The 12,920-nt window shown below is 37.2% G+C and overlaps 1 non-coding gene across 1 annotated transcript; it reads right to left on the bottom strand.

Moving 5' to 3' along the window:
- Positions 1-10,247: 10,247 nt before the first annotated feature.
- On the bottom strand, positions 10,248-10,354 carry LOC121208330 (small nucleolar RNA R71). The gene has a single exon (XR_005903298.1). It is a non-coding gene; the product is annotated as a small nucleolar RNA R71 (small nucleolar RNA).
- Positions 10,355-12,920: the final 2,566 nt, after the last annotated feature.

Here is a 12,920-nt window from a genome sequence, read left to right as displayed (position 1 = left end):
GCATCCTTACGGTACACGAAGAAAGACTAAAACAATGGAAAAAAGACTAAAAAGGTTGGAACAAATACAAAAGGAAATGCAAGAACAAATGCAAGCACAATTGCAAAAGCAATTGGCTAAAATCCAGCAAGATATGAGGGATCAAATGCTGGAATTACAAAGGAACATGATGAACCAACTAACACAGCTGCTGACTGGTGGACAGGAGAAAGGAAAAGGCCCTATGGTCAATACTGGAATTGACAATGAAGATCCTCTTTACCCTCTTGTTTTTACCCAAACAAATGCTCAGACACAAGCCAAGGTGTGCACACGAAGGCCATCCGTTACAATCAGGCCCCAACAATTTCAAGCCAGTGCCTCGATGCCAATCAACTATCACACAGGCTCAGGCTCTAATCCAGGGGATAACCCAGTTAATCTTGTAGTCCCTGATTCGGATGACATGGTAGAAGCCGAAAGAACAAGAGTAGAGCTCCCGAAACAATTGGAAGACCCATGTAGCTGGTTAGAGGAGAAGTTCAAAGCAATAGAAAGTGCTGATTATCACTGTGGAATCAATGCTAAAGATTTGAGCTTGGTCCCGGACCTAGTGCTTCCCCCAAGTTCAAAACTCCCGAGTTCATGAAGTATAACGGGACTAGCTGCCCCGAAGCTCATATTACCATGTTTTGTAGACAAATGACTGGGTACATCAACAATGATTAGCTATTGATTCACTGCTTCCAAGACAGTCTGGTTGGGGCAGCATCCAATTGGTACAACCAATTGAGCCGTACCAAGATTAACTCATAAAAGGACCTAGCTCAAGCTTTCATGAAACAGTATAGTCACGTGATGGACATGACCCTGGATAGGATCACCTTACAGAACATGGAAAAGAAATCGAATGAAAGCTTTTGACAATACGCCCAAAGGTGGAGGGAGGTTGCTATACAAGTCCAGCCACCTTTCTTAGAAAAAGAGACTACCATGCTATTCATCAATACCTTAAAGGCTCTATTCATCACTCATATGTTAGGAAGCGCCACTAAAAGCTTCTCAGATATAGTGATTACTGGCAAAATGATTGAGAACGCGATAAGGAGTGGCAAAATAGAGGCAGGGGATAGTACCAAGAGGTTAGCCCTAAGGAAAAGATAGAATGAGGTGAACAACATGAGTACATACAGCAAAGGTCATTCTAAGTCACTCACTGTAAACCAACTAAAGATGGTAACCACCAACCATCAGAGCACCGTAAGACAAGAATCCAATATGAGGATGAACATAGAAAGACTACAGTTCACGCTTATACCCATGACGTATAGGGAACTGTAGCAGAACCTATTTGATGCATCGGTAGTGTCCCTTTTCTATTTAAAGCCGCTGCAACCCCCGTTTCCTAAGTGGTATGACACAAACGCTCAATGAGAATACCACTTGAGAATCACGGGGCATTCGATCAAAAATTACACCGCGTTCAAGAAGTTAGTCGAAAGGTTTATAAAAATGGGAATCGTAAAGTTTGACGACTCATCTACACCAAATGTAGCGGGAATCCCTTTACCTAATCATACTGATCAAGAGGTAAACGGAATAAACGAATATGGGAACAAGAAGGTCAAATATGAGGTTGCAGAAGTCAAAACCCTATTGAGAAGTGTGTGGAAGGAGATGGTCAAGAGATGATTGATTGTATTGGATTCGGAAGAATCTGAGGAAAAGAGGAATTACTATGAGTTCCACAATGAGGCGGGGCATGAAGTCCAAGAGTGTGGAGAGTTTAGGGCCCTAGTGCAGGCATGATAAACAACAAAGAAATGGAGTTTTACGAAGAGGTCAAAATTCTCGAAGAGGGAAATATATACGCGTCAGAAGGAGAATTGACAGCGTAAATCCAAAAAGTCAACTACCCAGTAGTCATTATTTCACGACCCAAAAATAATGAAGCAAGAGCATGAATTCCACCGAAAGTCATAATCCAAAAACATGCAGTCTTTCCCTATAAAGACAATAAGAGGGTTCCATAGAATTACGACTGTAATGTGAGGATCCCTAGAAAGGAGAACCTGGCTGAAGCTTCAAAAAAAGACCAAGATGTGGGTTCCTATACGCGTAGCGGGAGGCACTACGATTTAGCAAACGCAAGAGCGGAACCCACAAAAGGAAAAGCTAAAGCGGTCGAACAGAAAAATAAAAGAACGATCGGACCTGAACTTCCTGTTAATGAGCCGGTCAACTAGGAGGAGACAAAAGGATTTTTGAAGTTTCTAAAGCACATCGAGTACAGTCTCTAAAGTAGTTGAGTAAACAACCAGCTCGTATCTCAATGTTAGCCTTACTCCTAAGCTCGGAGTTCCATCGCAGCGTAGTAATGAAAGTCTTAAACAAAACCTATGTCACTAACGCTATTCCCGTCAACAAGCTAGACCGCTTGGTTAGCAACATAACTATCGATAACTTTATCTTCTTCAATAATGACGAGATACCACTCGGTGGCATGGGATCGACTAAGGCTCTACACATCACCATCCGCTATAAGGGGTATACACTACCAGGGGTATTGATTGACAATGGATCGGCCTTGAACGTCCTACTATTATCCACGCTGAACAGATTGCCTATAGATAGATCTCACATGAAAGCCTACCAAAATATAGTGAGGGCATTCGATGGCACAGAAAGAAGGGTAATGGATAGAATTGAAATACCTCTTCTAATTGGCCTAAACACGTACGAGGTGGAATTCCTGGTGATGGATATTAAGCCTTCATACAACTGCTTATTGGAAAGACCTTGGATACATTTAGCAGGGGTAGTGTCTTCATCGCTACACCAAAAATTGAAATTGATAACCGAAGGTCGGCTAGTGACGATAAATGCCAAAGAGGACATCATCGCAATAGTGACCAGTGATGCACTATATCTAGAGGCAAACGATGAAGCAACCGAATGTTCCTTTCAGTCTTTAGAATTTATGAATGTGACATTCGTCACCGAAAGGAATAGGATCTTAATGCGAAAGATATCTAGGACTACAAGAATGGGTTTGCAGTTGACTATCAGAAAAAGAGCCTAACCGGGAAAAGGACTTGGGAGACACCTCCAATGAAGGGTTGAAGCGCCAATATTGAAGGACAAATGAGACCGCTTCGACTTAGAATTTAAGCCGGATGCAAGAAAAAGGAAAAAGTAGCTGGAAAAGAAACAAGAAAGAAGGAGAGCATGGTTGAGTGGGGAGGAGATCAAATAGGAAATAATGATCTTCTCCTTCATATCGAAGACTTTTGTGTCTGAAGGAATCATTCACCCTGAGTGGGGGATGCCAAGGAAAGAAACCATGGGGGAAATGTTGGGAAACCCAAACATCAACGCAGTGTCTGAAGAGGGAACTAAATGAGAGAATTTGTCAGGCATTCGCCCTTATGAGCCAGTGAGTGTTTTGGACAACTGGACTGCAGAAGAGATTCCTATAGTATTTAAAACTAACACAGAGTAATGTTCAAAACACACTTATTGCTCTAGGCCTAGGAGTAATAAAAGTCCTCTTTATGAAATAGACATTTGTTCAAAATCGTTATTTCAATGAAATACATTTTTACTATCATTTTTGAGCAGATATTCTTTCATTCTTTTCATTCTTAGATTATTCTTAGACTCTTTTGGACTTTCTCTCAAATATTCTTCATTCATGATCATACATTGCAAATAATTATTCTTAGATTATTTCGTTCTTTAGATCTTTCCTTCACCTCTATAACAGGTTTTTGGATATCAACGACATGAGCGACGATACTAATAACTCAAATTCTTCTTTCGAATGATATGTGTGTATGGATGATTCTCAGGGTTTTGAAGATGATCAAGATTATGACCTATCTCCAGATTTTTTGTGGATGGTAGAACAAGATGAGTAACAAATCCTACCTCACAAAGAGGCGGTAGAAATCATGAGTTTGGGGGAGGAGAAAGAAGTGAAGATTGGAGCTGGTATCGCTACGTAGACAAAGCGAGACTTCATTGAGTTACTCCAAGAATTCAAGGATGTCTTCGCATGGTCATACCAGGACATGTCCGGGTTGAATACTGATATAGTGGTGCATCGAATTTCTATAAAAAAAAGAATGTAAGCCAGTTCAGCAAAAACTCAGAAGGATGAGGCCCGACGTCTTATTAAAAATAAAAAAAAGAGATAAAAAAACAGTTCAACATTGGATTTTTAAAGTTGGTAAAGTACTCAGAATGGGTAGCCAACATCATCTCCGTCCCTAAAAAAGATGAAAAAGTATGAATGTGTATAGACTACAGAGATTTGAATAAAGTCAGCCTGAAAGATAATTTCCCACAGCCTCATATTGACACCCTAGTGGACAACACAGCAGGTTACTCACTGTTCTCCTTCATGGATGGTTTCTCAGGATACAATCAGATAAAGATGCATCCTAAAGACATGGAGAAGAGCACCTTTGTAACCATGTGGGGGACATTCTGCTACAAGGTGATGCCATTTGGACTGAAAAATACAAGAGCAACATATCAAAGGGCCATGGTAACCCTGTTTCACAACATGAAGTACAAAGAAATCGAAGTTTATATCGACGATATGATCGCAAAGTCCCGAACAAAGAAGGAGCATGTACAAGTCCTGAAGAAATTGTTCTTAAAATTGAGAGAGTTTTAGCTAAAACTCAATCTAGCAAAATGTACTTTTGGAGCCAAATCTGGAAAGCTTCTCAAATTTGTGGTTAGTGAGAAAGGGATTGAGATTGACCCAGACAAAGTCAAAGCCATTCAACAGCTGTCTCTGCCGCGTACCTAGAAAGAAGTTCAATGTTTTCTAGGAAGACTAAATTACATCGCTCGGTTCATTTCACAACTGACCGAGAAATGTGACCCTATTTTTCGTCTCCTTAAGAAACACAACCCAGGTGTATGGGATGAAGAATGCCAAAGGACTTTCAACAAGGTCAAACCGTACTTATCCAATGCTCCTGTGCTGATGCCACCTAACCCTGATAAGTCATTGATACTGTATTTGGCAGTATTTGAAAATTTCATGGGATGCATACTTGGTCAGCATAATGAATCAAGAAAGAAAGAAAGTGCTATTTACTATCTTAGTAAAAATTTCACTGAATGTGAGACAAGGTATTTACCAATAGAGAAGTTGTGTTGTGCCCTGGTTTGGGAAACTCGAAGGCTAAGACATTATATTCTTGTATCACACCACTTGGCTTATCTCGAAACTGGACCCTTTGAAATACATGATGGGGTTAACAGCTCTAAATGGAAGGATGACCCAATGGTAAATTCTGCTTTTCAAATTTGACATAATTTATGTGAATCAGAAGGCTGTAAAAGGGAGTGCGATAGCAGATTTTCTGGCCAATAGAGCTTTGGAAGATTACGAGCCCTTAAACTTTGATTTCTCAAACGAAGACGTAATGTACATTGCAGCCACTGAAGAGGACTCTCAAGAAAACCACCCTTGGAAGTTAAATTTCAATGGAGCCTCAAACGCAATAGGTAATGGAATCGGGGCAGTCTTGGTGTCTCTAAATGGGAATCACTATCCCTTCACTGGCAAACTGGATTTTGATTGTACCAACAACATAGAAGAAAATGAAGAATGCATCGTGGGTATCCGTGCAGCCATAGAACAAAAGATCAAAATGCTAGAGATATATGAGGATTTTGCACTAGTAATCTATCAGCTTAATGGAAAATGGGAGACAAGAGATCCCAAATTGATTAATTATTGAAAAATAGTTTTGAAGTTAATTAAGGAGTTTGATGACGTCGCTTTCCACTACCTCCCGCGATATGAAAACCAGATGGTTGACGCCTTGGCTACCTTAGCTTCTATGGTTAAAGTAAATAAGCATGAAGACGTAAAGCCTATTCAAATGAGTATTTATAAGGCTCCAGGTCATTGCTAAAATATTGACAAGGAAGAAGAAAACGATGATCACCTTTAGTATTATGATATATTGCGATATGTGAGAAATCGTGAGTACCCAGACTAGGCAACTAAGAACGATAAAAGGATGTTGAGAAGATTGGTTATTGACTACGACTTGGATGGGGAGATCCTATACAAAATAAGAAAGGACCAAGTGCTATTAAGGTGTTTGGACGCTGTTGAGGCTAAGAAAATTTTGGAAGAAGTCCATAAAGGCGTCTATGTGACGCATGCTAATGATTTTACAATGGCCAGACAAATTATGAGATTCGATTATTACTGGTACACCATGGAAGAGGATTGTATTAATTACGCCAAGAAATGTTATAAATGCCAAATCTATGGAGACAAGATTCATGTGCCTCCTTCACCTCTTCATGTTATGACTTTTCCATGGCCTTTCTCAATATGGGGCATGGATGTGATTAGGTCGATATTGCCAAAAGCTTCCAATTGGTATCGATTCATCTTCGTGGTCATCGATTACTTCACCAAATAGGTAAAAGCCATTTCATACGCCAGTGTTACCAAGTCAAAAGCAAGTAAATTCTTGAAGAAAGAGATCATATGTCGATATGGAATGCCAGAAAGGATCATATCAAACAATGCTCTAAACTTGAACAACAGCACAATAGTGGAAGTCTGTAGTCAATTCAAGATCAAACACTACAATTCGTCGCCATATCGCCCAAAAATGAATGGCGTGGTGGAAGCAGCTAATAAGAACATCAAGAAGATTGTGGGAAAGATGACTGGAACTTATAGAGATTGGCATGAGAAGCTACCATTTTCCCTTTATGGTTATTGAACGTTTGTCAGGACCTCTACCGGGGTAATTCCTTTCTCGCTGGTTTATAAAATGGAGGCGGTTTTACCTATTGAAGTCGAGATTCCTTCTCTCAGAGTTTCGTCAGAAGTGAAGTTCGATGAAGCAGAATGGATCCAGTCTCTATACGATCAGTTGAATTTGATTGAAGAAAAAAGGTTAAGGGCTATCCGTCATAGCCAGATGTACCAAAAATGAATGATGCGAGCCTATGACAAAAAGGTTCGTCTAAGAGAATTTCATGAGAGGGACCTAATACTGAAAAATATCCTTCCCATACAAAAAAAATTTTAGAGGGAAATGGATGCCAAACTGGGAAGGACCTTATGTGGTAAAAAAATCCTTTTCTCGAGGAGCATTAATCCTAGCCCAGATGGATGGTAAAAACTTACCCAATCCTGTGAATTCAGATTCCGTCAAGAGGTACTTCACCTAGGAAGAGGAGAGGCCAAGGCCAAAAACCGCAAAAGGTACTTTAAGACCTTCAAAAAAAATAGAGAGGCCAAGGCGAAAACCCAAAAGGGTGCTTTAAGACCAAATGGGTTTTTAGTTGAAAACCTAAAAGCGGACGGCTCAAATTTTAAAAATGGGGCATGTGTTAGTCTTGTCCTCTTAGAATTAACAAGAAGGAAGGGCATTACATCTTGAAGTATCAACAAATACTTTAAATCTCCCAGATACACGTCTAGCTCGAAATAGTTTTCGAGAAGTTTGAACAAAGAAGCTCGTACTACGATATCCGGGACACCTGTTTTTATCTTATTCATTTTGTATCCTAGCAAAATTCACTATCTTGATTAATTTATTCACTTTAAGCTTTGCTCTTAATAAAATTCTATATTGTTCATTGTGATAGTATTTTTCAAGCATTTTTCATTGAAACAATGATTATTGGACTTATAATATTCACATAAAAGAAGTTCTGCATATTACTCTGAAGGCTTTTAAATAGTACAAGAACCTGAAACAGGACTGTTGTTTAAACTTACCAAATCTAAGGGTTGGAAACATTTGAGAAAGAAGAGTCTAAATCATGACAATCTCTTCGAATTTTCTGTCAAAGATATCAGAGACAAGATCTTGCATCTGTAATACAACCTCGACAAATAATGAGCAACCCGAGCATCATTCTTGAAAAAATGACATTCTACGTTCCTACATACACATCTGGTCATGTTAACCAGATCAATTGATTAAAGAAGCCACAAATCCTATACCTCTAAGTTGCAGTGGGATTGATTGAAGATGGTACAAATCCAATATCCCTGAGTTGCAGTGGGATGGATAGAAAAAACAACAAAATTTATCTCCCTGAATATGCAGTGGAGCAAACCAACTGAGCAAATGGTGATTATTTTTAGATTTTCTGTCAAAGATCCTAGCTGAGCAAAGAAGACAGCAAAATACATCAGTGACAGAACTTTGATGAACAACGAGCAATGATAACTGATAAACCGTAATTTATACATATTTTTACCCCATGTTTAATGCATGTTATGGATGATTTTCTATTAGAATTTGTGAATTTGATGCTCCTAATGCTTTAATTTCATGTTTTAGACTTAGGAGAGCATAGGAGAGCGAAAGGAATGAGAAACAGGCCAAAAATGAAGAAAATGGGCCAAAGTACGAAATCAACATGTCCTGGACCTCCTCACATAGGTAGACCACATGGCCGTGTCAATTTGGCAGGCTCGAGCACATCCTGAAGTCATCGAACACGGGCGTATCCCTACCGAGCCCAAGTTGAGTCCAATTCAAAAAAGGCTAATTTTGAGGGCTTTTAGGCATTCCAAAGCCTATAAATACACCTTAGAGGAGGAAGAAAAACACATACGGAGTAGAGGGTAAGGAATTACTCCAAGAAAGCCGATTGATTCATCTCAGAAGCCGGATTCATCATCAAGACTGAAGATCTCTCCTCAATTCCCCTTCAGGAGTTTTGGGTTTTCTTTATGTTTTGTATTCTTTATTATTCTGAGATGTTTTCTTATTTAGTTATGAACTAAATCCCCTAAATACCTAAGGAGAAGAAACTTAAGACGAATCTTGTTATTATTTTCTGAATCGTATGATAAATATTTCACTTGTTCTTAATTATGTGTTATTAATTCTTGTTTTGATATCCCAGAATACTGATTCAAGATAAGCTCTTATTTAAAGGAGGAATAGACCCTGTCTAGGAGTACATTTTTCATAATTAAGCGGAGTTGATTGCGCCCCTAGACATAGGGTGACAAGATTTTACCGAATTAGGGTGAAACCTAATAAGGGGATTCATATATCGAGTTAATGCAACCCTAGAGTGTTAATTAGAGAAAAGTCTTGGTTATTCAATCTAGGGATTATATGTTATTAGTCTTGAATAGGGATAATAACATAACTTAGAGATCTCTACGGAACAAGTTAAATGAATAAATCGTCTGATTCGGAGCCAGAATAACAAGTACAGTCTAGGTGGATTTTTACTTAGGTATTGTCTTCATTCAATCGATTTTCCCAAAAGCAATTCCTTAATTCTATTCTCTGTGCGTTCTTAGTTTAGATAATTAGTTAATTAAAACAAAACCTCTTTATTCTTAGGCTAGATAATAAAAAGACAGTCGTTACTAGTACTTTTAGTTCCTTTGGGTTCGACAACCTGGTCTTGCTAAAACTATTCTACTGTTCGATAGGTACACTTGCCTACATCGCGATAATAGTTAGTTCAAGAACGAGTAATTATAAATATTTAAAACCTATCACAAAATCACGCGATCAAGTTTTTGGCGCCGTTGCCGGGAAACTAAGATATTAGGAATGCTCAATTTTTATTACTTTAGCCATTTATTTGTCTTGAAATTTAACTTTACATTATTATTATTTATTAATTTACTTTTTCCTTCTCTTTGCAGGTTTTTATAGTTTTTGACTAGAAGAAACCCGTTAGGACCATTACTTTTTGACGAAGAAATCGATTGTACAATTCGTAGAAATCAAAGAAAAATAAGGCGAAGTTACGATACACAGAGAACGAGCAAGAAGACGATACTCACCCCCCAACCAAAGAGATGGATGAAAACCAAGGCAATCAGCTACCTCCTACAATTGCAGTTAACCAAAATCCTACTCCAGGTACTATGTATGATTATGCTAAACTTTCTTTAACAAGAACTGAATCAAGTATAGTTAGACCTGCTGTAGCTGCAAATACTTTTGAATTAAAACCTAACACTATTCAAATGATACAACAATTTGTTCAGTTTAATGGTTTGCAGGATGAGGATCCTAAGCTCATTTAGCCAACTTCTTGGAACTATGCGATACATTTAAAATTAATGGTGTTTCTGATGATGCCATTCATCTTCGGTTATTCCCTTTTCATTGAGGAACAAAGCTAAACAGTGGTTGAACTCGTTATCATGAGGTTCAATTACTACTTGGGAATAAATGACCGAAAAATTCTAACTAAAATATTTCTTGCCTGCTAAAACGGCTAAATTACGTAATGATATCTCTTCTTTTGTACAGATGGATTTAGAAACACTCTACGATGCATGAGAGAGATACAAGGATCTTTTGAGAAGGTGCCCTTACCATGGGTTACTGCTTTGGCTCTAAGTGCAAACATTCCACAATGGTCTGAATCCTCCGACTCGGCAAATGGTTGACACAGCTGCTGGCAAAACCATCAATAATAAAACACCTAAAGATGCCTATGAGTTTGTTGAGGAGATGTCACTGAATAACTATCAGTGGCAAGTCATGAGGACAAAGCCAACGAAAACAGACGGCATTTATAACATCGATTCAGTCACCATGCTCTATAATCAGGTAAAACTCTTAAATAAAAAGATTGATGGTTTTCTTAGTTCTTCACAGGTTCACCCAGTAATGCAATGCAAAGCAAGTGGAGGTGGAACAAGCCATTCAGAATACCAATCTTGTGGCCATAACATGGATAACAAGCAATTAAACTACATGGGTAATAATCCTCGACCTCAAAACAATCTATATAATAACACTTACAATGCAGGTTAGAGGAACCACCCTAATTTCTCGTGGAGCGGTCAAGGAAATCAAAGACCACAACTACCTTCAGGCTACCAATAACTGTGACAGCCCTATTCTGACCCTAGTCGGGAAGTGGTTTCAGGACCGCTAAACCGAGTCGCAGAAATAATTGAATATAATATTTTATGTCTAAAATATGTGATCATGCATGTGTGAAATTTGAATGCTTTGATTTTTGTCAATTTGAATGTGTTTCTAAATAAAAAAGGACTTATGTGAGAAGCTTTGAATATATGTGTTGCTTATTTTAATTGATTAATTATTGAATGATGCAAATCAGTGGGTTTGCATGTCAATTTGCCACTTTTAATGTTAGTGGCCGACCATGATGGTTTTGGTGAGCAAAATAAGCATATTTTATATGTATAATAATGAATTGATTTTTTTTAAGTAGTTTATTGATATAGTCATTATTATATAGTTTATTGATAAAAATAAAATAAGAATTTGGTGAAGAAAACAACAACTCATCTTTGTTTATTCACCTAGCTGAAATTCATAAAAAGAAGAAGAGTGAATGATGGTTTTGGGACCGTTCGGTCAATTAGAGGCAAATTTGAAGGTAATTTGATGTGGTTTTGTAAATTGTTGATGAATTTGTGTTTCTCTTCTTTTTCTAGCCGAAACCCACTTGATAAATTTAGTTTATGAGGCATTTTAGATTCGGCCTTAGTGAAAATGAGTGAGGAAATTTGAGTTGAGGATAGAAGATAGTAAACAAATGTTCAATGGACAATTTGATACCAAAATTCATATGTTTATGAGCTTGTTTTTGAAAAGTATGTTACATGTGAGTGATTAGTTCATGAAGGGATTTTCGGTTATGTTTGTTTTGTATGAGTAATGGATTGTTGAGTTCATGCTATTTTGAATAAAATTGATTAAGAGAGGCTTGAGATAATTAAATATGCATGTTGGTGGTAAGATGAGCATTCGGTTTTGGACTTTTAAGTGTTGTTAAATACTTTGAATAATATATATAAATGGCTTTGATATGTGAAATTTGGCCAAGTGGTTATAAGCATAATTTTAGAAATTCAATGATATTCGGCCAATTTGAATAATTCATGGCACCTCAAGCAAATTAGTTTTAGATGTTATTAAATATTGAAGATTATTTAAGCATATTACCAAATGTGATTTTAGTTAATGATTCGGTTATGAGTGTTGATTTTGTTTTATAATTAGCTGATTGTATATATGTATGCTATGAGGTGGTTTAGCTTAAAGAAAATTAAGGTCTTAGGAAGGTGATTGCCGTGGATAGTTTAAGTAATGAAATTTAATTTCTATTATGTAAAGTAATGACATTGCCGTTTGTAAATTGAGTAGTTAAAATTGTTGATTGAGCATCAAGAGCTTAAGGGGACAAACTCAGATCGAGGAAAAAACAAAGGTAGTCGTGTAGTCGATATAGCCGTACGATAACTTTTGAGGTAAGCTCTTAAACGATTAAGTTGAATTTATGTGTTTAAAGATTAAATGAATATAGAATAAAGTTTTAGTATATGTGATATATAAATATATATATTTTCGAATGATTAATAATGTTCATAATAGGAGCCAGAAATGGCTAGCTTACTCGATTGAATTGTGCATGGAAATGAGGTATATGCTAAAAGAGTTTTAGAGAATGATATATGATCTCTGTGTTTCGGTTAAGTAATGGTAAATAGAATGAGTATGAATTTAGTAAAGACTATGTGTGATAGCCAAATGTCTTATGAACTAATATGTGTGAATGGTATTTTGAATACATGAGATAAGATGGAATAACCGAAAGCATCATGAGTTAAGACGTGAATAAAATACTATGAATTTCTTGTAAATGTCGAATAGTGAATACATTTGGCTATGAAATTATGCTTTAAATTCTTGAATGTATTTGAAATCAATATAAGGAAATGGTATTTTAATAAATTATGTGATGAAATTACCGAATGAATTATGAGATGAATTGTGGATTAATGTTTCAAAGTAAGTGAAACTATTAATGTGATTAGGAAATTAAAGAAGGGAAATTGAGATCTTAGTAAGTTCTTAAGTGTTTGAACTTTTGGAAATTTAAGAGTAAATTGTAATAGATCTGGTTGGGAC

The sequence above is a fragment of the Gossypium hirsutum genome, chromosome A01 (assembly GCF_007990345.1).
Source record: "Gossypium hirsutum isolate 1008001.06 chromosome A01, Gossypium_hirsutum_v2.1, whole genome shotgun sequence".
Classification (NCBI taxonomy): domain Eukaryota; kingdom Viridiplantae; phylum Streptophyta; class Magnoliopsida; order Malvales; family Malvaceae; genus Gossypium; species Gossypium hirsutum.
The sequence above is the reverse complement of the archived record's forward strand: the minus strand, read 5'-3'. Positions and strand labels throughout refer to the sequence as shown.